The sequence below is a fragment of the Coregonus clupeaformis genome, unplaced genomic scaffold (genome assembly GCF_020615455.1).
Source record: "Coregonus clupeaformis isolate EN_2021a unplaced genomic scaffold, ASM2061545v1 scaf0448, whole genome shotgun sequence".
Classification (NCBI taxonomy): domain Eukaryota; kingdom Metazoa; phylum Chordata; class Actinopteri; order Salmoniformes; family Salmonidae; genus Coregonus; species Coregonus clupeaformis.
In genome coordinates this window covers 141756-162827 of record NW_025533903.1, presented here as the reverse complement: position 1 = coordinate 162827, position 21072 = coordinate 141756, and the positions used below count along the sequence as shown (strand labels likewise).

General features: G+C 43.5%; 1 pseudogene; it reads left to right on the top strand.

Annotated features, from left to right (window-relative positions):
• The first annotated feature begins 6119 nt into the window (after positions 1-6119).
• Positions 6120-20479, top strand: LOC121583486 (annotated as a pseudogene).
• The last annotated feature ends 593 nt before the right edge of the window (positions 20480-21072 follow it).

Genomic DNA, 21072 nt, shown 5'->3' with positions numbered 1-21072 from the left:
TGTGTTGTGATCATTGCATGTTTGCTCTATAACCTGTTAGTTCATATGCCTTGCCACAGTGATATATAGGCCTAAGGCTGAGAGACAATAAGAAGACACAGTGGCAGAATAAATTCAACTACATCTGTGTTTCATCACAAAACTGGAGAGCGACCTCTGTATGGTGAAGTCCACAAAGCATATTGTACAGCTGCGGAAAAAATTAAGAGACCACTGCAAAATTATCAGTTTCTTTGGTTTTACTATTTATAGCTATGTGTTTGGGTAAAAATAACATTTTTGTTTTATTCTATAAACTACTGACAACATTTCTCCCAAATTCCAAATAAAAATATTGTCATTTAGAGCATTTATTAGCAGAAAATGACAACTGGTCAAAATAACAAAAAAGATGCAGTGTTGTCAGACCTCGAATAATGCAAAGAAAATAAGTTCATGTTCATTTTTAAACAACACAATAGTAATGTTTTAACTTAGGAAGAGTTCAGAAATCAATATTTGGTGGAATAACCCTGATTTTCAATCACAGCTTTCATGGCACAAGAATTCAAGCAGCTCGGCTTTGTTTGATGGCTTGTGACCATCCATCTTCCTCTTGATCACATTCCAGAAGTTTTCAATGGGGTTCAGGTCTGGAGATTGGGCTGGCCATGACAGGGTCTTGATCTGGTGGTCCTCCTTGATTGACCTGGCTGTGTGGCATGGCGCATTGTCCTGCTGGAAAACCCAATCCTCAGAGTTGGGGAACAATGTCAGAGCAAAAGGAAACAAGTTTTCTTCCAGGACAATCTTGTACGTGGCTTGATTCATGCGTCCTTCACAAAGACAAATCTGCCCGATTCCAGCCTTGCTGAAGCACCCCCAGATCATCACAGATCCTTCACCAAATTTCACAGTGGGTGCGAGACACTGTGGCTTGTAGGCCTCTCCAGGTCTCCGTCTAACCATTAGACGACCAGGTGTTGGGCAAAGCTGAAAATTGGACTCATCAGAGAAGATGACCTTACTCCAGTCCTCTACGGTCCAATCCTTATGGTCTTTTGCAAACCTCAGCCTGGCTCTTCTTTGCTTCTCATTGATGAAGGGCTTTTTTCTAGCTTTGCACGACTTCAGCCCTGCCCCTAGGAGCCTGTTTCGAACCGTCCTCGCCATGCACTTCACCCCAGCTGCAGTTTGCCATTCTTTTTGTAGGTCACTTGATGTCATTCTACGGTTGTTGAGTGACATTCGAATGAGTTGGCGGTCATCCCGGTCAGTAGGGAGTCGTTTTCGCCCTCTGCCGGTCTGTAGCTTTGTTGTCCCCAATGTCTGCTGCTTGACTTTGTTCTTATGAACCGCCGTCTTTGACATTTTAAGGATGGAAGCAACCTGACGCTCATTGTATCCCTCTGCCAGTAAAGCCAGAATTGAACCCTTCGTTTCCTCACTCAAAACTTTTGGCATGGTCAATAGTTATTTTTTGATTAATATTACTTTTGAGGTACTATTAGCACTGTTTTTGCCATCCAGCTGGTCCTATTGCAAGAGGATAGTGATGACCACAGCAGTGGTTTTTATACTTTTCCTCGTTAAATAAGATTTGGTTCATGTGATCACCTAATCAGTACCTAATTCAGTAGAATGAGGTGTGCCTGTGTTGGAATTCAACAGATACTGGAATGGAATGGCTGTCATACATGTAGAGATGATGATTTAAGAAAACATGTTGACTCAAGGTACTTGTAGAGAAACGCCAATGCCATCCTCCTCTCTTTCATGTTGCCTAAACGGTCTATGACTGCCATACAGTACACACTTTTAGTTTTTGTTGTCCTAGGCTACCTGGCTAAAATGCTTGCTCGCTAGCCTAACTTCCTTTCATTGGCAACGATGAGCCAGCTAGTTAACATTAGCCTACAACTAGCTACAGTGGGGGGAAAAAGTATTTAGTCAGCCACCAATTGTTCAAGTTCTCCCACTTAAAAAGATGAGAGAGGCCTGTAATTTTCATCATAGGTACACGTCAACTATGACAGACAAAATGAGAAAAGAAAATCCAGAAAATCACATTGTAGGATTTTTTATGAATTTATTTGCAAATTATGGTGGAAAATAAGTATTTGGTCAATAACAAAAGTTTCTCAATACTTTGTTATATACCCTTTGTTGGCAATGACACAGGTCAAACGTTTTCTGTAAGTCTTCACAAGGTTTTCACACACTGTTGCAGTAATGTTTTGGGGCTGTCGCTGGGCAACACGGACTTTACCTCCCTCCAAAGGTTTTCTATGGGATTGAGATCTGGAGACTTGCTAGGCCACTCCAGGACCTTGAAATGCTTCTTACGAAGCCACTCCTTCGTTGCCCGGGCGGTGTGTTTGGGATCATTGTCATGCTGAAAGACCCAGCCACGTTTCATCTTCAATGCCCTTGCTGATGGAAGGAGGTTTTCACTCAAAATCTCACGATACATGGCCCCATTCATTCTTTCCTTTACACGGATCAGTCGTCCTGGTCCCTTTGCAGAAAAACAGCCCCAAAGCATGATGTTTCCACCCCCATGCTTCACGGTAGGTATGGTGTTCTTTGGATGCAACTCAGCATTCTTTGTCCTCCAAACACGACGAGTTGAGTTTTTACCAAAAAGTTATATTTTGGTTTCATCTGACCATATGACATTCTCCCAATCCTCTTCTGGATCATCCAAATGCACTCTAGCAAACTTCAGACGGGCCTGGACATGTACTGGCTTAAGCAGGGGGACACGTCTGGCACTGCAGGATTTGAGTCCCTGGCAGCGTAGTGTGTTACTGATGGTAGGCTTTGTTACTTTGGTCCCAGCTCTCTGCAGGTCATTCACTAGGTCCCCCGTGTGGTTCTGGGATTTTTGCTCACCGTTCTTGTGATCATTTTGACCCCACGGGGTTAGATCTTGCGTGGAGCCCCAGATCGAGGGAGATTATCAGTGGTCTTGTATGTCTTCCATTTCCTAATAATTGCTCCCACAGTTGATTTCTTCAAACCAAGCTGCTTACCTATTGCAGATTCAGTCTTCCCAGCCTGGTGCAGGTCTACCATTTTGTTTCTGGTGTACTTTGACAGCTCTTTGGTCTTGGCCATAGTGGAGTTTGGAGTGTGACTGTTTGAGGTTGTGGACAGGTGTCTTTTATACTGATAACAAGTTCAAACAGGGGCCATTAATACAGATAACGAGTGGAGGACAGAGGAGCCTCTTAAAGAAGAAGTTACAGGTCTGTGAGAGCCAGAAATCTTGCTTGTTTGTAGGTGACCAAATACTTATTTTCCACCATAATTGGCAAATAAATTCATTAAAAATCCTACAATGTGATTTTCTGGATATTCTTTTCTCAATCTGTCTGTCATAGTTGACGTGTACCTATGATGAACATTACAGGCCTCTCTCATCTTTTTAAGTGGGAGAACTTGCACAATTGGTGGCTGACTAAATACTTTTTTCCCCCACTGTACATATTGAACTTCCATCCTCTCAGGCAAGGGGCACAATTTATGAATTTATGGTTGGATCAGAATCGCAGTTATAATCATTGGCCAGTACTGAGAATTAAGTAAAACCACAAGTCCAAATCCCTATCTCCATCCATGACTAATTTAGGAAAGGACCAATTTTAGCTACCTAGCTAGCCACTGGAGGACAACAACGCAATGAGATGCAACAATATTTTTTTTCTGTAAATGGAGTTAGGCTTTTGATGTGATGTGATTGGTGTGAAGCCAAATCCAAACTGGCTTCCCTTGACACTTTTTTTTTGGTGTGCCAGAACCATTGAAATTTGAGCTCACTCATTTTAGCTGAATGCTGATTGGTTATTATATTTGTTGTAAAACAAATTCAAGGGAGGCCAAATGCTCGCTGGCTTCCCTTGCATTCAATGCTACGGCGGCAACAATATCATACTCTTTTTGACCAGACAGCATCAGAAGACCCTCAATATTTATTGGAAAGGAGCATCAAACTCATCATCTTGCATATTCACCACCCTGTGAAGTTCATCATAACTTATTTCATCTGTAGCCAAATAAATTGTATTGTTTCCCGAGTCATAGTGGGAGGACCACACAACATATCATTGCGTGACTCCAAGTTTACTTCGATATGATGGTTATTATATCAATATTTGCGCATAAAGGCATTTCCACCGCCATTTCTCGCATAATTAATTTTACCGAAACAAAATGATCCCACCATGTCAAATGAACAAATTGTCTGTCGGCATTTATAAAACTGTACAGGCATTTCATGTTTCCATCAGCCCAGTCATGACTTTTTTCATGTGTCAGGTAATTCATCTGCATGAATGGTTAGATGGAAACGTGGTTACTGAGAGACGAAATATACATTATTTTATTATTAGCCTACCATACCCTTCGTATTGCTGTCACCTATGATTTCATGCTCCCATTCACACATTTGCTGTTCTATTTTAAGACTGGGCATCAATAATTTATGTTCCTCTCTTTGCATTCATTGATGAAGGTACTGTATGTATTATGTTTTACGTTACATGACTGGCTAAGAGCATGCTTAAAACCCATCTCTGAAAATATCATTCATAAATGTTTGATCAGGCCCATTACGGTGTTGTCACGCAAAACCCATGGCCCACATGCAATGCCTCCAAAATTGTTCAAACAGTAGGCTTGTTCCAGGCTTAAACTACACTGAAGAAAGCAAGGGATGGATGGTGTAGTATTGCCTGGGCTGGGCTGCAGGTGGCACTGTCCAATAGCTGAACTGTTCTTAATCTTCTGATATGAGCTGACCAACCACACGGTATCAATCTCCTGTGTTTATAGAATATATACTGCAAGGCTTAAACCATTCCCATAACAATCCACTCCCATAAGCAATGTGTGACATTTGAATATATATTCAAAGTTAATGTCCTATCTCTTGCATTATTACGTTAATAATAATATTATTACTCAGATTATCTTTGGTGCAGTTCAAAAACAGGGAGTTCATACAAACTCCACACATTGGTAACTTCTGGTTGAGAGCCAAATGATTTTGGGATTCTGTCCTTGATGATTGTTCTAAAAGGGGGGAGAGGGGGGACTAGCTATTATCCATCTAGGCCCCTGATGAGGCCCTCTGGGCTTGGCTGACCCCGGGGATAGGTGGGGCCCAGAAGGACCAGTCCTCGCCTGTGGGATCGTCTGAGGAGGGGGAGGGGTGGTGCTGAGGAGTATTTCTGTCTGTAATAAAGCCCTTTTGAGGGGAAAATCTCATTCTGATTGGCTGGGCCTGGCTCCCCAGTGGGTGGGCCTGGCTCCCAAGTGGGTGGGCCTATTCCCTCCCAGGCCCACCCATGGCTGCGCCCTTCCCAGTCATGTGAAATCCATAGATTAGGGCCTAATGAATTTATTTCAATTGATTGATTTCCTTCTATGAACAGTAACTCAGTAAAATCTTTGAAAGTGTTGCATGTTGCGTTTATATTTTTGTTCAGTATAAATACAAAAGCAGTAACCTCAAAGGCTACTTCCCACAATTTAAATAAAGACAAAATATTAGGGAATCTGAGGTGAGGGGAGTGTGAGAGAGTTCTGGAGCTCTGTAATATTCTGAGTCTGGTTCAGATTATTACCAGAGTCCTCCCTCCCTCCCTCTCTCCTCCTCACAGCACTGCTGTTTAGACAGAGTCTTCTCATCTGAGACTCTACAGTGTGCTGGCAGTTTGTGAGCTGGAGAGATTGATATTGACTGACAGACACAGACACACAGGACCAGACAGAGAAATACTGACGGTGTGGACCTCGGGCTGGCTTAGATTTTGGTTGGGACACACAATTGCTCCTACATTAGTTTGAAGGTATTTCAGCTTCTCCTGGTTTTTGATTTTTTTCCATTTAAGACTGCAATGCTTCCATTCTAACTCTTCACCCTGTTTGGTGAGTATAGAAAACAAATTTGCAGTGAATATGTGCATGTTTTTATACGTGCAGCAGTGCTTGTTTTAGTGTCTGTGTATGACTCATCCGTCTTCTCTCTTCTCCCAGCCACAGTCCAAGCCCAGATCCAGCCCTTGTCAGGCTCCTGTATCTTTGAGTCCAGCACACGTCAGACCCAAACTTTTCGACCTGGACGCTCAACAAAGATGGTAGGAGACTTTGAAAAAGGTTGAAGACTACCCCCTTTAATAACACTGACAAGTGCCTATAATACAGTAGCTTCCCACTGGGCACAGACATCAATTCAACGTCTATTCCACGTCGGTTCAACGTGGAAAACATAAGAAGACGGTCTTCTCTTCTATACAGTAGAGATGACAGGGGCTTATTACAAGGATTTAAAGTTTCTAGTAGTGCCTGTAGTAGTGTCTGTAGTAGTGTCTGTAGTAGAGTCTGTAGTAGTGTCTGTAGAACTGTCTGTAGTAGTGTCTGTAGTAGAGTCTGTAGTACTGTCTGTAAAACTGTCTGTAGAACTGTCTGTAGTAGTGTCTGTAGTAGTGTCTGTAGCAGTGTCTGTAGTACTGTCTGTAGAACTGTCTGTAGAACTGTCTGTAGAACTGTCTGTAGTAGTGTCTGTAGTAGTGTCTGTGGTAGTGTCTGTAGTAGAGGCTGTAGTAGTGCCTGTAGTAGTGTCTGTAGTAGAGTCTGTAGTAGTGCCTGTAGTAGTGTCTGTAGTAGAGTCTGTAGTACTGTCTGTAGTAGTGTCTGTAGTAGATTCTGTAGTAGTGCATGTAGTAGTGTCTGTTGTACTGTCTGTAGAACTGTCTGTAGTAGTGTATGTAGTAGTGTCTGTAGTAGTGTCTGTAGTAGAGTCTGTAGTACTGTCTGTAGAACTGTCTGTAGTAGTGTATGTAGTAGTGCATGTAGTAGTGTCTGTAGTAGAGTCTGTAGTACTGTCTGTAGTAGAGTCTGTAGTACTGTCTGTAGAACTGTCTGTAGTAGTGTCTGTAGTAGTGTCTGTAGTAGTGTATGTAGTAGTGTCTGTAGTAGTGTATGTAGTAGTGCCTGTAGTAGAGGCTGTAGTGGTGCCTGTAGTAGTGTATGTAGTAGAGTCTGTAGTAGTGTCTGTAGTAGTGTCTGTAGTAGAGTCTGTAGTAGTGTATGTAGTAGTGTCTGTAGAACTGTCTGTAGTAGTGTCTGTAGTAGTGTCTGTAGTAGAGTCTGTAGGCGGACTACATTGCAGACACATGCCAGATCTCAGAACGCCTGGATTGGTGTTTAACATATCGGTTAACCAAATCATATGATATAGCAATCTGATGCCTGACTGTTCAGTCAATGACGTGGGCACAGAACCATTGGCTGATGCAATGCAATGTCTGCAATGTAGTTGGCCAGGAACACGACCATAATCATTCGGTAAGAGGTTAACGTGTATATTTAAATAGATTCAAATGAGCCAGGCAAAGCACTTATTGGACAAATCAAAGATGCCATTTTCTCCCTATACTGCTCATTTGAATAATTATTTACCCCAGGCTCACTAAGGCATAAAGTCCTGTGTAATTAACGTGCTACGCCAATCAGGAACTCTTAACCAGCTCTGTATTTACTGTTTAGTTCTTATGGAGGTATAGAAAAGGATTGCATCTCCAACTAACCAATCTCACTGGTCATTTACTTTAGTGGCTTGATGTTAAACCTCATGATACTAACTGTAAGTTGCTCTGGATAAGAGCGTCTGCTAAATGACTCAAATGTAAATGTAAATGTAGTAGTGCCTGTAGTAGTGTCTGTAGTAGAGTCTGTAGTAGAGTCTGTAGTAAAGTCTGTAGTAGAGTCTGTAGTAGTGTCTGTAGTAGAGCCTGTAGTAGAGTCTGTAGTAAAGTATGTAGTAGTGTCTGTAGTAGTGTATGTAGTAGTGTATGTAGTAGTGTTTGTAGTATTGTCTGTAGTAGAGTCTGTAGAAGTGTCTGTAGTAGAGTCTGTAGTAGTGTATGTAGTAGTGTTTGTAGTAGTGTCTGTAGTAGTGCCTGTAGTAGTGTCTGTAGTAGTGTCTGTAGTAGTCTGTAGTAGTGTCTGTAGTCGTGTCTATAGTAGAGTCTGTAGTAGTGTCTGTAGTAGTGTCTGTAGTAGTGTATGTAGTAGAGTCTGTAGTAGTGTCTGTAGTAGAGTCTGTAGTAGAGTCTGTAGTAAAGTCTGTAGTAGTGTCTGTAGTAGTGTCTGTAGTAGTCTGTAGTAGTGTCTGTAGTAGTCTGTAGTAGTGTCTGTAGTAGAGTCTGTAGAACTGTCTGTAGAACTGTCTGTAGTAGTGTCTGTTGTAGTGTCTGTAGTAGAGTCTGTAGTACTGTCTGTAGAACTGTCTGTAGTAGTGTCTGTAGTAGAGCCTGTAGTAGTGTATGTAGTAGTGTCTGTAATAGAGTCTGTAGTAGTGCCTGTAGTAGTGTCTGTAGTAGAGTCTGTAGTTGTGTCTGTAGTAGTGTCTGTAGTAGAATCTGTAGAACTGTCTGTAGTAGTGCCTGTAATAGTGTCTGTAGTAGAGTATGTAGTACTGTCTGTAGAGAACTGTCTGTAGTAGTGTCTGTAGTATAGTGTGTAGTAGTGTCTGTAGTAGTGTCTGTAGTGGAGTCTGTAGTAGTGTCTGTAGTAGAGTCTGTAGTAGTGCCTGTAGTTGTGTCTGTAGTAGTGTCTGTAGTAGAGTCTGTAGTTGTGTCTGTAGTAGTTTCTGTAGTAGAGTATGTAGTAGTGTATGTAGTAGAGTCTGTAGAACTGTCTGTAGTAGTGTCTGTAGTAGTGCCTGTAGTAGTGTCTGTAGTAGAGTCTGTAGTACTGTCTGTATAACTGTCTGTAGTAGTGTCTGTAGTATAGCCTGTAGAAGTGTCTGTAGTAGAGTCTGTAGTAGAGCCTGTAGTCGTGTCTGTAGTAGTGTCTGTAGTAGAGTCTGTAGTAGTGCCTGTAGTAGTGTCTGTAGTAGTGTCTGTAGTAGTGTCTGTAGTAGAGTCTGTAGTAGTGTCTGTAGTGGTGTCTGTAGTAGAGTCTGTAGTAGTGTCTGTAGTAGTGTCTGTAGTAGTGTATGTAGTAGTGTCGATAGTAGTGTCTGTAGTAGAGTCTGTAGTAGTGTCTGTAGTAGAGTCAGTAGTAGAGTCTGTAGTAGTGTCTGTAGTAGAGTCTGTAGTAGTGTATGTAGTAGTGTTTGTAGTATTGTCTGTAGTAGAGTCTGTAGTAGTGCCTGTAGTAGTGTTTGTAGTAGTCTGTAGTAGTGTCTGTAGTAGTGTCTGTAGTAGAGTCTGTAGAACTGTCTGTAGTAGTGTCTGTAGTAGTGTCTGTAGTAGTGTCTGTAGTAGAGTCTGTAGTACTGTCTGTAGAACTGTCTGTAGTAGTGTATGTAGTAGAGTCTGTAGTAGTGTATGTAGTAGTGTCTGTAATAGAGTCTGTAGTAGTGCCTGTAGTAGTGTCTGTAGTAGAGTCTGTAGTAGTGTCTGTAGTAGTGTCTGTAGTAGAGTCTGTAGAACTGTCTGTAGTAGTGTCTGTAGTAGTGCCTGTAGTTGTGTCTGTAGTAGTGTCTGTAGTAGAGTCTGTAGTAGTGTCTGTAGTAGAGTCTGTAGTAGTGCCTGTCGTAGTGTCTGTAGTAGTGTCTGTAGTAGTGCCTGTAGTAGAGTCTGTAGTAGTGCCTGTAGTAGTGTCTGTAGTAGTGTCTGTAGTAGTGTCTGTAGTAGAGTCTGTAGTAGAGTCTGTAGTAGTGTCTGTAGTAGTGTATGTAGTAGTGTATGTAGTATAGTCTGTAGTAGTGTCTGTAGTAGTGCCTGTAGTATAGTCTTTAGAAGTGTTTGTAGTAGAGTCTGTAGTAGTGTCTGTAGTAGAGTCTGTAGTAGTGCCTGTAGTAGTGTCTGTAGTAGTGTCTGTAGTAGAGTGTAGTAGTGCCTGTAGTAGTGTCTGTAGTAGTGTATGTAGTAGAGTCTGTAGTAGTGTCTGTAGTAGAGTCTGTAGTAGTGTCTGTAGTAGTGTCTGTAGTAGTGTCTGTAGTAGTGTATGTAGTAGAGTCTGTAGTAGTGTCTGTAGTAGTGCCTGTAGTAGTGCCTGTAGTAGTGTCTGTAGTAGTGTCTGTAGTAGTGTATGTAGTAGTGCCTGTAGTAGTGTCTGTAGTAGAGTCTGTAGTAGTGTCTGTAGTAGTGTCTGTAGTAGAGTCTGTAGTAGTGTCTGTAGTAGTGTCTGTAGTAGTGTATGTAGTAGAGTCTGTAGTAGTGTCTGTAGTAGTGCCTGTAGTAGTGTCTGTAGTAGAGTCTGTAGTAGTGTCTGTAGTAGTGTCTGTAGTAGAGTCTGTAGTAGAGTCTGTAGTAGTGTCTGTAGTAGTGTCTGTAGTAGTGTATATAGTATAGTCTGTAGTAGTGTCTGTAGTATAGTCTGTAGAAGTGTTTGTAGTAGAGTCTGTAGTAGTGTCTGTAGTAGAGTCTGTAGTAGTGCCTGTAGTAGTGTCTGTAGTAGTGTCTGTAGTAGAGTGTAGTAGTGCCTGTAGTAGTGTCTGTAGTAGTGTCTGTAGTAGAGTCTGTAGTATTGTCTGTAGTAGTGTCTGTAGTAGAGTCTGTAGTAGTGTCTGTAGTAGTGTCTGTAGTATTGTATGTAGTAGAGTCTGTAGTAGTGTCTGTAGTAGTGCCTGTAGTAGTGTCTGTAGTAGAGTCTGTAGTAGTGTCTGTAGTAGTGCCTGTAGTAGTGTCTGTAGTAGAGTCTGTAGTAGTGTCTGTAGTAGTGCCTGTAGTAGTGTCTTTAGTAGAGTCTGTAGTAGTGCCTGTAGTAGTGTCTGTAGTAGAGTCTGTAGTAGTGTCGGTAGTAGTGTCTGTAGTAGGCCTAGTTGTACTATTTGTTGTACTCGTTGATGTGGTTTATGCAGTTGTTGCTCTGATTGAGAGAAAGGGGAGAGAGAGAGAGAGAGACATCTGGACTGCGTTTCCAGCACACATCTGGAGACATTGAAATAACAGATTTAGGCATTCACAGCTCTCAGATTTGGTTCTTAGTAGTACTATTATATCCCAGAATGATCAAAGGACACATAAGAATGCAGATTAGATTTTGTATGACAACTACAGTACCAGTCATAAGTTTGGACACACCTACTCATTCAAGGGTTTCTCTTTATTTTTACAATTTTCTAAGTTGTAGAAGAATAGTGAAGACATCAAAACTATGAAATAACACATATGGAATCATGTAGTAACCAAAAATGTTTTAAACAAATCAAAATATATTTGATATTTGAGATTCTTCAAATAGCCACCCTTTGCCTTGATGACAGCTTTGCACCCTCTTGGCATTCTCTCAACCAGCTTCACCTGGAATGCTTTTCCAACAGTCTTGAAGGAGTTCCCACATATGCTGAGCACTTGTTGGCTGCTTTTCCTTCACTCTGCCGTCCGACTCATCCCAAACCATCTCAATTGGGTTAAGGTTGGGGGATTGTGGAGGCCAGGTCATCTGATGCAGCACTCCATCACTCTCCTTCTTGGTAAAATAGCCCTTACACAGCCTGGAGGTGAGTTGGGTCATTGTCCTGTTGAAAAACAAATGATAGTCCCACTAAGACCAAACCAGATGGGATGGCGTATCGCTGAAGAATACAGTGGTAGCCATGCTGGTTAAGTGTGCCTTGAATTCTAAATAAATCACAGACAGTGTTACCAGCAAAGCACCCCCACACCATAACACCTCCTCCTCCATGCTTTACGGTGGGAAATACACATGCGGAGATCATCCGTTCACCCACACCGCATCTCACAAAGCCACGGCGGTTGGAACCAAAAATCTCCAATTTAGACTCCAGACCAAAGGACACATTTCCACTGGTCTAATGTCCATTGCTCGTGTTTCTTGGCCCAAGCAAGTCTCTTCTTATTATTAGTGTCCTTTAGTAGTGGTTTCTTTGCAGCGATTCGACCATGAAGGCCTGATTCACACAGTCCCCTCTGAACAGTTGATGTTGAGATGTGTTTGTGACTTGAACTCTGTGAAGCATTTATTTGGGCTGCAATTTCTGAGGCTGGTAACTCTAATGAACTTATCCTCTGCAGCAGAGGTAACTCTGCGTCTTCCATTCCTGTGGTGGTCCTCATGAGAGCTAGTTTCATCATAGCGCTTGATGGTTTTTGCAACTGCACTTGAAGAAACTTGAAAAGTTCTTGAAATGTTCCGTATTGACTGACCTTAATGTCTTAAAGTAATGATGGACTGTCGTTTCTCTTTGCTTATTTGAGCTGTTCTTGCTATAATATGGACTTAGTCTTTTACCAAATAGGGTTATCTTCTGTATACCCCCCCTACCTTGTCACAACACAAGGAAAGAAATTCCACATATTAACTTTTAAGAAGGCACACCTGTTAATTGAAATGAATTCCAGGTGACTACCTCATGAAGCTGGTTGAGAGAAGGCCAATAGTGTGCAAAGCTGTCATCAAGGCAAAGGGTGGCTATTTGAAGAATCTCAAATATCAAATATATTTTGATTTGTTGAAGACTTTTATGGTTACTACATGATTCCATATGTGTTATTTATAGTTTTGATGTCTTCACTATTATTCTACAATCTAAAAAATAGTAAAAATAAAGAAAAACCCTTGAATTAGTAGGTGTGTCCAAACTTTTGACTGGTAGTGTATGTAATCATCATTGGTCTGTAATCATTCTGTTTGCCTCAAGACAGGAACATGTAAACTGTAGTTTGCTGAGAAAGCAGAATGTGTCTCTTCCTGTTTTTGTCTATTACTTGTGTCCTGTTGTGGCGGACTGTCTACCCTCCTTCCTCTTTATCATCTGGTTCCTCTCTTCCTTTTATCATCCATCCTTCCCTGCCACTGTCACCCTAGGCATCCTTTGAAAAAAAAGCTTAATGACAATGGATTAAGTAGGTCCTGTTATACTCTCTTCCTCTTTTCATAGAACCTCTATTCAAACTGTTTCTCTGTTCTCAGGGTCTTTCATCTCAGTGGACCCAGGCCTAAAGGACCAGGATGGTCAGGAGAAGAGGCCAGAGGGAGAGGAGAGCCCCGAGGGGGAGGGCAGGGCAGTTCTGCTGGGCCCAGCCATGGAGCAGGAGGACTGGAGCTGTCTGAGGCTGGTGTACCAACTTTCCGGGTCTGGTTTCTGCAGGTCCAGCAGTGCAGGGAGGGCGAGAGCTTCAACCGGGCCCTGTGGAGCACCCAGACTGCCTCCGACAGCTGGCTCATCTCCAGCATTGACCTCCAGAACAGCACAGAGCCGTACAGGGTAAACAACACACCCTCAGGAACATGGGAGGCACATACACACTGTTAAAACATATGGGCTAATATAAATACTGCCATACTTAGGTGGAGGAATGGGGCCTGGAAAATATTCTAAAGAGCCCCCCAAAAGATAAACATTGATTAGTCCAAACATGAAATGACATGCATGTATTGTATCTGCTGTTCAATCTCTGGTCTGGTCTGATAACTGCTGCTATGTATTGCATGTAACCTCTTAAAGGTGCTTCCTGCTGCACTCAACCTGACTGGTTTGATAGAAATAAGGGAGCATGAAGGAAACATGCAGTGCACTGCACACAGGCAGTCAGGCACGCACATTACAGGAACTAACCATGCACTTGACCTTGAACCTGCCTGGGGGGACCTGCCTTAGCTATGACTCACTTGGGAGCTGGGAACTGTACCATTAGCCTACGGTGGTATATACAATATGTCGTACATTCACAGCCAACATAATGGTGCACAGACATACTGTACAATACTTCCATATCCCCTCCTCATTCATTAACGATTGAAGGCTATTGCTGAACATCTGTTTCCCATCAGATTGCCATTGACGGCAGACCTGGTGAGAGCACAGGCAGCAGTGTGGCCATCTTTGAGATACGCATCAAACCTGGATACTGCTTAGGTCAGTGAGTCCCACACATATCATATACCCTTGAGATTTGTAAGAATTTTAAAGTGACTGACATCATGCACAAACACACACAGGTACGCATGAATGCACACAAACACGTGAGCGCGATGACAACATAATGACTCATTCTGTATCTGTCACGCTCTGGTTCCGGGACGTTGTGAATGAACCAGGGTGTGTTTGTTTTGTTGGGTATTTGTTGTGGGGTTGGTTGTAAGGGTGTATTCGGTTGGTTGTGTTTTTGGTGTGTTTTTTGTGGTGTCGTGTGACTCCCAATCGGAGGTAACGAGTGTCAGCTGTCGGCTCGTTATCTCTGATTGGGAGCCATATTTATTCTGTCTGTGTTCTCATGTGGGTTGTGGGTTTTTGTTCTTTGTTCTGTAGTTGGAACTGTTGGACTTCACGAATCGTTCTGTTTCTTGTTTTGTTCGTGCACTTTATAAATAAAGTCATGTTCGTTCAACGCGCTGCGTATTGGTCTGCTCCCTTTAAAGACGATCGTGACAGAAAAACCCACCACAACGAGACCAAGCAGCAGTTGGAATACGAGTGGTGGAGCCAGAAGAGCGAAGGTTGGGAGAGGACTATGGAGGCCTGGTCCACCGAGAGGAGAGACCCCCAGAAAATTTTTAGGGGGGGGCTCACGACGTCGGGGCAGAAGGTGTACGGCCCGGAGGAGTGCAAGAGGTTGGCAGATATGGCCGCCAGTTTAAGGGGGCCACTGGTTACGAAGGGGATGGAAAGTGTGGAGGCACGGCGAGAGGTACTGGGGGTGTTTCCAGTCCGGTCCGGCCCGTTCCTGATCCCGTGTAGGGCCAGGGGTGTGTGTCCCCAGTGCGGTTCTGTCTGTCCCTGCTCAACGCACCAAGCCTACGGGGTGCGTCGTCAACCCTGTCCAGCCAGAGCCGTCCGCCAGACAGGATCAGCCAGAGCCTTCCGCCAGACAGGATCAGCCAGAGCCTTCCGCCAGCCATGAGCAGCCAGATCCTTCCGCCAGCCGCGAGCAGCCAGATCCGTCAGCCAGCCATGAGCAGCCAGATCCGTCAGCCATCCATGAGCAGCCAGATCCGTCAGCCAGCCATGAGTAGCCAGATCCGTCAGCCAGCCATGAGCCGTCCAGCCAGGATCCGCCAGAGCCTTCCAGCCAGGATCCGCCAGAGCCGTCCAGCCGGGATCCGCCAGAGCCGTCCAGCCGGGGATCCGCCAGAGCCGTCCAGCCGGGATCCGCCAGAGCCTTCCAGCCGGGATCCGCCAGAGCCTTCCAGCCGGGATCCGCCAGAACCGTCCAGCGGGATCCGCCAGAGCCGTCCAGCCGGGATCCGCCAGAGCCGTCCAGCGGGATCCGCCAGAGCCGTCCAGCCGGGATCCGCCAGAGCCGTCCAGCGGGGATCCGCCAGAGCCGTCCAGCCGGGATCCGCCAGAGCCGTCCAGCCGGGATCCGCCAGAGCCGTCCAGCCGGGATCCGCCAGAGCCGGGAGCCGCCGCCGAGGAGGAATGCCCACCCAGCCCTCCCCTGTTTGCTTGTAGTTGGGCGCGTGCAGTCCGCACCTTTGGGGGGTACTGTCACACTCTGGTTCTAGGACTTTTTGTGTTTAGTCAGGGTGTGTAGATTTCCGTGTGTTGTGTACTGTGGGTAGTGTCTAGGTGTTCGCGTTCTATGTTTGGTCAGTGACTCCCAATCGGAGGTAACGAGTGTCAGCTGTCGGCTCGTTATCTCTGATTGGGAGCCATATTTATATGTCTGTGTTCACCTTGTGGTTGTGGGTTTTTGTTCTATGTTCAGTCGGTGTACTGAGGACGTTACGGATCGTGTTTTGTTTTGTCGTTATTTCAACATTAAAGTCATCATGTTCACTCCCAACGCTGCGCTTTGGTCCTACTTTATTGGCGATCGTGACAGTATCACTTTTCATCGAACAAAACATGTTCATTATGTGACAATAACCTTACAATGGCCACATTTATATTTTATCTAGTGTATATGAAATGTCAATTATATACAATACCAGTCAAAGGTTTGGACACACCTACTCATTCAAGGGTTTTTCTTTATTTTTACTATTTTCTACATTGTAGAATAATAATGAAGACATCAAAACTATGAAATAACACATATGGAATCATGTAGTATCCAACAAAGTGTTAAACAAATGAAAATAAATTTGAGATTTGAGATTCTTCAAATAGCCACCATTTGCCTTTATGACAGCTTTGCACACTCTTGGCATTTTCTAAACCAGCTTCAACTGGAATGCTTTTCCAACAGTCTTGAAGGAGTTCCTATATATGCTTAGCACTTGTTGCCTGCTTTTCCTTCACTCTGCCGTCCGACTCATCCCAAACCATCTCAATTGGGTTGAGGTCGGGGGATTGTGGAGGCCAGGTCATCTGATGCAGGACTCCATCACTCCCCTTCTTGGTAAAATAGCCCTTACACAGCCTGGAGGTGTGTTGGGTGACTTGGGTCATTGTCCTGTTAAAAAACAAATGATAGTCCCACTAAGCCCAAACCAGATGGGATGGCGTATCGCTGCAGAATGCTGTGGTAGCCATGCTGGTTAAGTGTGCCTTGAATTCTAAATAAATCACAGACAGTGTCACCAGCAAAGCACCCCCACACCATAACACCTCCTCCTCCATACTTTACGGTGGGAAATACACATGCAGAGATCATCCGTTCACCCACACCGCGTCTCACAAAGCCATGGCGGTTGGAACCAAAAATCTCCAATTTGGACTCCAGACCAAAGGACAGATTTCCACCGGTCTAATGTCCATTGCTCGTGTTCCTTGGCCCAAGCAGGTCTTTCTTCTTATTGGTGTCCTTTAGTAGTGTTTCTTGAACTCTGTGAAGCATTTATTTGGGCTGCAATTTCTGAGGGTGGTAATTCTAATGAACTTATCCTCTGCAGCAGAGGTAACTCTGGGTCTTCCATTCCTGTGGCGGTCCTTATGAGAGCTAGTTTCATCATAGCGCTTGATGGTTTTTGCGACTACACTTGAAGAAATGTTCAAAGTTCTTGAACTTTTCCATATTGACTGACCTTCATGTCTAAAAGTGACGATGGACTATTGTTTCTCTTTGCTTTTTTGAGCTGTTCTTGCCATAATATGGACTTGTTCCAAGCACACCAAGACAGTCGTGAAGAGGGCACGACAAAACCTATTCTCCTAAGGAGACCGAAAAGATTTGGCATGGATCCTCAGATCCTCAAAAGGTCCTACAGCTGCACCATCGAGAGCATCCTGACTGGTTGCATCACTGCCTGGTATGGCAACTGCTCGGCTTCCGACCGCAAGGCACTACAGAGGTTAGTGCATTCGGCATTTGATTTGATTTGGTATTTTACCAAATAGGGCTATCTCCTGTATACCCCCCCTACCTTGTCACAACACAACTAATTGGCTCAAACGCATTAAGAAGGAGAGAAATTCCACAAATTAACTTTTAAGAAGGCACACCTGTTAATTGAAATGCATTCCAGGTGATTACCTCATGAAGCTGGTTGAGAGAATGCCAAGAGTGTGCAAAGATGTCATCAAGGTAAAGGGTGGCTATGTGAAGAATCTCAAATATCAATATATTTTGATTTGTTTAACACTTTTTTGGTTACTACATGATTCCATATGTGTTATTTCATAGTTTTGATGTCGTCACTATTATTCTACAATGTAAAAAATAGTAAAACTAAAGAAAAACCCTTGAATGAGTAGGTGTATCCAAACTTTTGACTGGTACTGTATAATGTCAGTTTTTTCCTCTTTTACCCCTTTCATCATCTGCCTGTTTAACTTGCTCTATTTACTATAATAAATAAATAAATGTTTTCATGAATAAATCTCCTGTCTTTTCAAGAAGGTTTTAATGAGAGAGGCCCCTCGGTCCGCTTCCTCACAGTGAGGTGTTGTATTAATGGTTTACTATGCTGTTGTCTCCAGAGTGTGACTATGAGGAGTCCCACCTGTGTGGCTACAGTAACCAGTGGAACACCAATGTCAACTGGTACAGGGGAGGAGGGGCTGCCCGGGACCCTCATAACAACCTACCTGACGACCACACGCAGAGCAACGGAGCAGGTGAAGCCAACTCACACATGTTAATGCTAGTAGATGTATAGCAGATATCGCAGCTCAACACTCAAAAATAAGATACCACTGCTCAACACAGGCGACAAGCAAATGACACAACCAAAACGAACAAGAACCAAAACAACTAACTCAATACAATATTAACATTCAACAGAACAACAGCATTATGTACATTCAGCAGGGGACACTCAACTGGCCTCCTGCTATGTTCACAAAATCTATTTTATTTCATATGGCAGCCGAATGCCAATAAATTGTAGCTTGAGGTAGTACAATGGACAAGGGAAACTAGGAAGATTGGTTTGTATCATCCATAATGGCTTCAAGTTGAAAATGAAAGCTGCCATTGCCTCCCAGGTCACTACATGTATGTGGATTCAGTGTACGCCAAGACATTCCAGGAGGTAGCCAAACTGGTGTCTGCTATGTCAACGGTGCCTATGTCGGGCTGCCTGAGCTTCCAGTACCAGCGGAGTGAGGACCGAGGGAACCTGTTCTCTGTCTACACCAGGGACCAGGCAGGCCAGTACCAGGAGCTGTGGAGAGCAGACCCAGAGGACCAGAACCTCAATGACTGGACTGGTACCACCTCAGAGTAGATACCTGTGCAGGTGGACATCAAGGCCCCGTACCCTATTTAGGTCAGTGGGGTGCAGATGTTTTCACAAGGAGTGCACATTGGATTTACATTCTGATTGAATACTGAGTACAGTGAGCAGCATGTTCACTTCTTCGTATGCGTTGGCCCGATCTGCTGATGAGTGTGATTGTATGTGTACACCTGCTCTCTCCAGGCGGTGTTTGAAGTGACCTTCAACAGCCCCAGAGGGGGTCGCGTGGCACTCGATGATATCGCCTTCTCTCCTGAGTTCTGTAGTGCAGAGACAGGTGGGTCTGTTTGGTCTCTCTCCTCCTGTTTTCATCACACAGTAGATTTACATTTTACTTTACATTAACTCTCATGACTGATATGGATGGAGTTGAAAGGTAAAAGAGGAGAAAAGCATGCTATTAAAGAGTATTGGGATGCAGCCTCCTAATGTGTCCCATGTGTGCTACAGAGCCAACCTTTGATCCCTCCATCGCCAACTGTGACTTTGAGGTGGGTTTCTGCCGCTACACACAGGATCAGATGGAGGGATCCACATGGAAGAGAGTGTCAGTCAAGCCCAACATCTACAGGACTGGGGACCACACAACAGGGGCAGGTGAGAGATTATACAATTTTGATCACCAAGAGATGCTAGAAGCGCAATGAGTGAACGAGAGATTGCTTCTCTAGCTGGTCCTGCTGACCATTTGTACTGCATTCAATTTGACTTTGGTAAAAACCTCAAGTGTTTCAAGTGTCAGAAAGACACTTAAACTGATATTCCAGGCACAAAAACATTGGCATATTGTGAGACTCAACCAATTGTTTTTATTTTTTTATTTCACCTTTATTTAACCAGGTAAGCCAGTTGAGAACAAGTTCTCATTTACAACTGCGACCTGGCCAAGATAAAGCAAAGCAGTGCGATAAAAACAACAACACAGAGTTACATATGGGGTAAAACAAGACATAAAGTCAAAATTACAACAGATAATATATATACAGTGTGTTCAAATGTAGCAAGCTATGGAGGTAAGGCAATAAATAGGCCATAGTGCAAAATAATTACAATTAGTATTAACACTGGAATGATAGATGTGCAAGAGATGATGTGCAAATAGAGATACTGGGGTGCAAATGAGCAAAATAAATAACAATATGGGGATGAGGTAGTTGGGTGGGCTAATTTCAGATGGGCTGTGTACAGGTGCAGTGATCGGTAAGGTGCTCTGACAACTGATGCTTAAAGTTAGTGAGGGACATAAGAGTCTCCAGCTTCAGAGATTTTTGCAATTCGTTCCAGTCTTTGGCAGCAGAGAACTGGAAGGAGTGGCGGCCAAAGGAGGTGTTGGCTTTGGGGATGACCAGTGAGATATACCTGCTGGAGCGCATACTACGGGTGGGTGTTGCTATGGTGACCAATGAGCTAAGATAAGGCGGGGATTTGCCTAGCAGTGATTTATAGATGGCCTGGAGCCAGTGGGTTTGACGACGAATATGTAGTGATGCCAGGTGCAAAATAAAAATGTTCCATGGCAAAACGATTGACAAGAAACAGAGCTGCCAAAGACAATAATACGAATTATTTCTCTCCCCACAGGATCCTTTTTTCTGTCTCACTCTCGGCTGAGACCACGTGCTTGCTATATTAGCCACCTGCTCGGGCCTCTTCTGCCCGGCAACATGAAGTACTGTCTGTCCAGACAGACCAGGCACTCACTGTTTACCTTCAGGATCAGAGTGGAATCAAACAGGAGAGGATATGGACCCTGAATGACAAGTCCAGAGGTGTCTGGATAGCAACAGACATCACCTTCCGGAGTCCACAGGCTACAAAGATAAAATGTATTAAAATATATTAAACCTCTACTGTACACATTTTGGTTTTTCATTAAAACAAATATTCCATCTTTTTTTGTTGTTGAAGATTTAGGCTTTCTGATAATGTATCAATAATAATAAATAAACAAATTCACTTTTACCCCCCACACCCAGAAATGTTTTTTGTGCCATAAGGGTACTATAACACCAAGGAAAATATTATATTTTCAGAACATTTACATTTCACTGCCTCTCAAACCTGATTCTGGGGTCCATTCTTCCTTGCTGTCACTTAGGCAACAGAATCACTGTCCTCACTATCAGAGTATGATCCTAACTGTTCGATTAGGCTACTTTCACTGATATAATGTCCCTGTGTCCATTGCTTGTGAATGTCAGTGGATATGTTGGCAAAAACATTGACCAAGACCATCATTTTACAGAATTGAATTGAGCATGATATTGCCCCGAAAAGTGGCCTAACTGCACAACGTTGCCTTGAGGCAACAAAAATAAAAATAAATGCTTTGAATATATAAAAAAACAAAATATGTTCAAAACCTAGCAAATACAGTGGGGAAAAAAAGTATTTAGTCAGCCACCAATTGTGCATGTTCTCCCACTTAAAAAGATGAGAGAGGCCTGTAATTTTCATCATAAGTACACGTCAACTATGACAGACAAATTGAGAGAAAAAAATTCCAGAAAATCACATTGTAGGATTTTTAATGAATTTATTTGC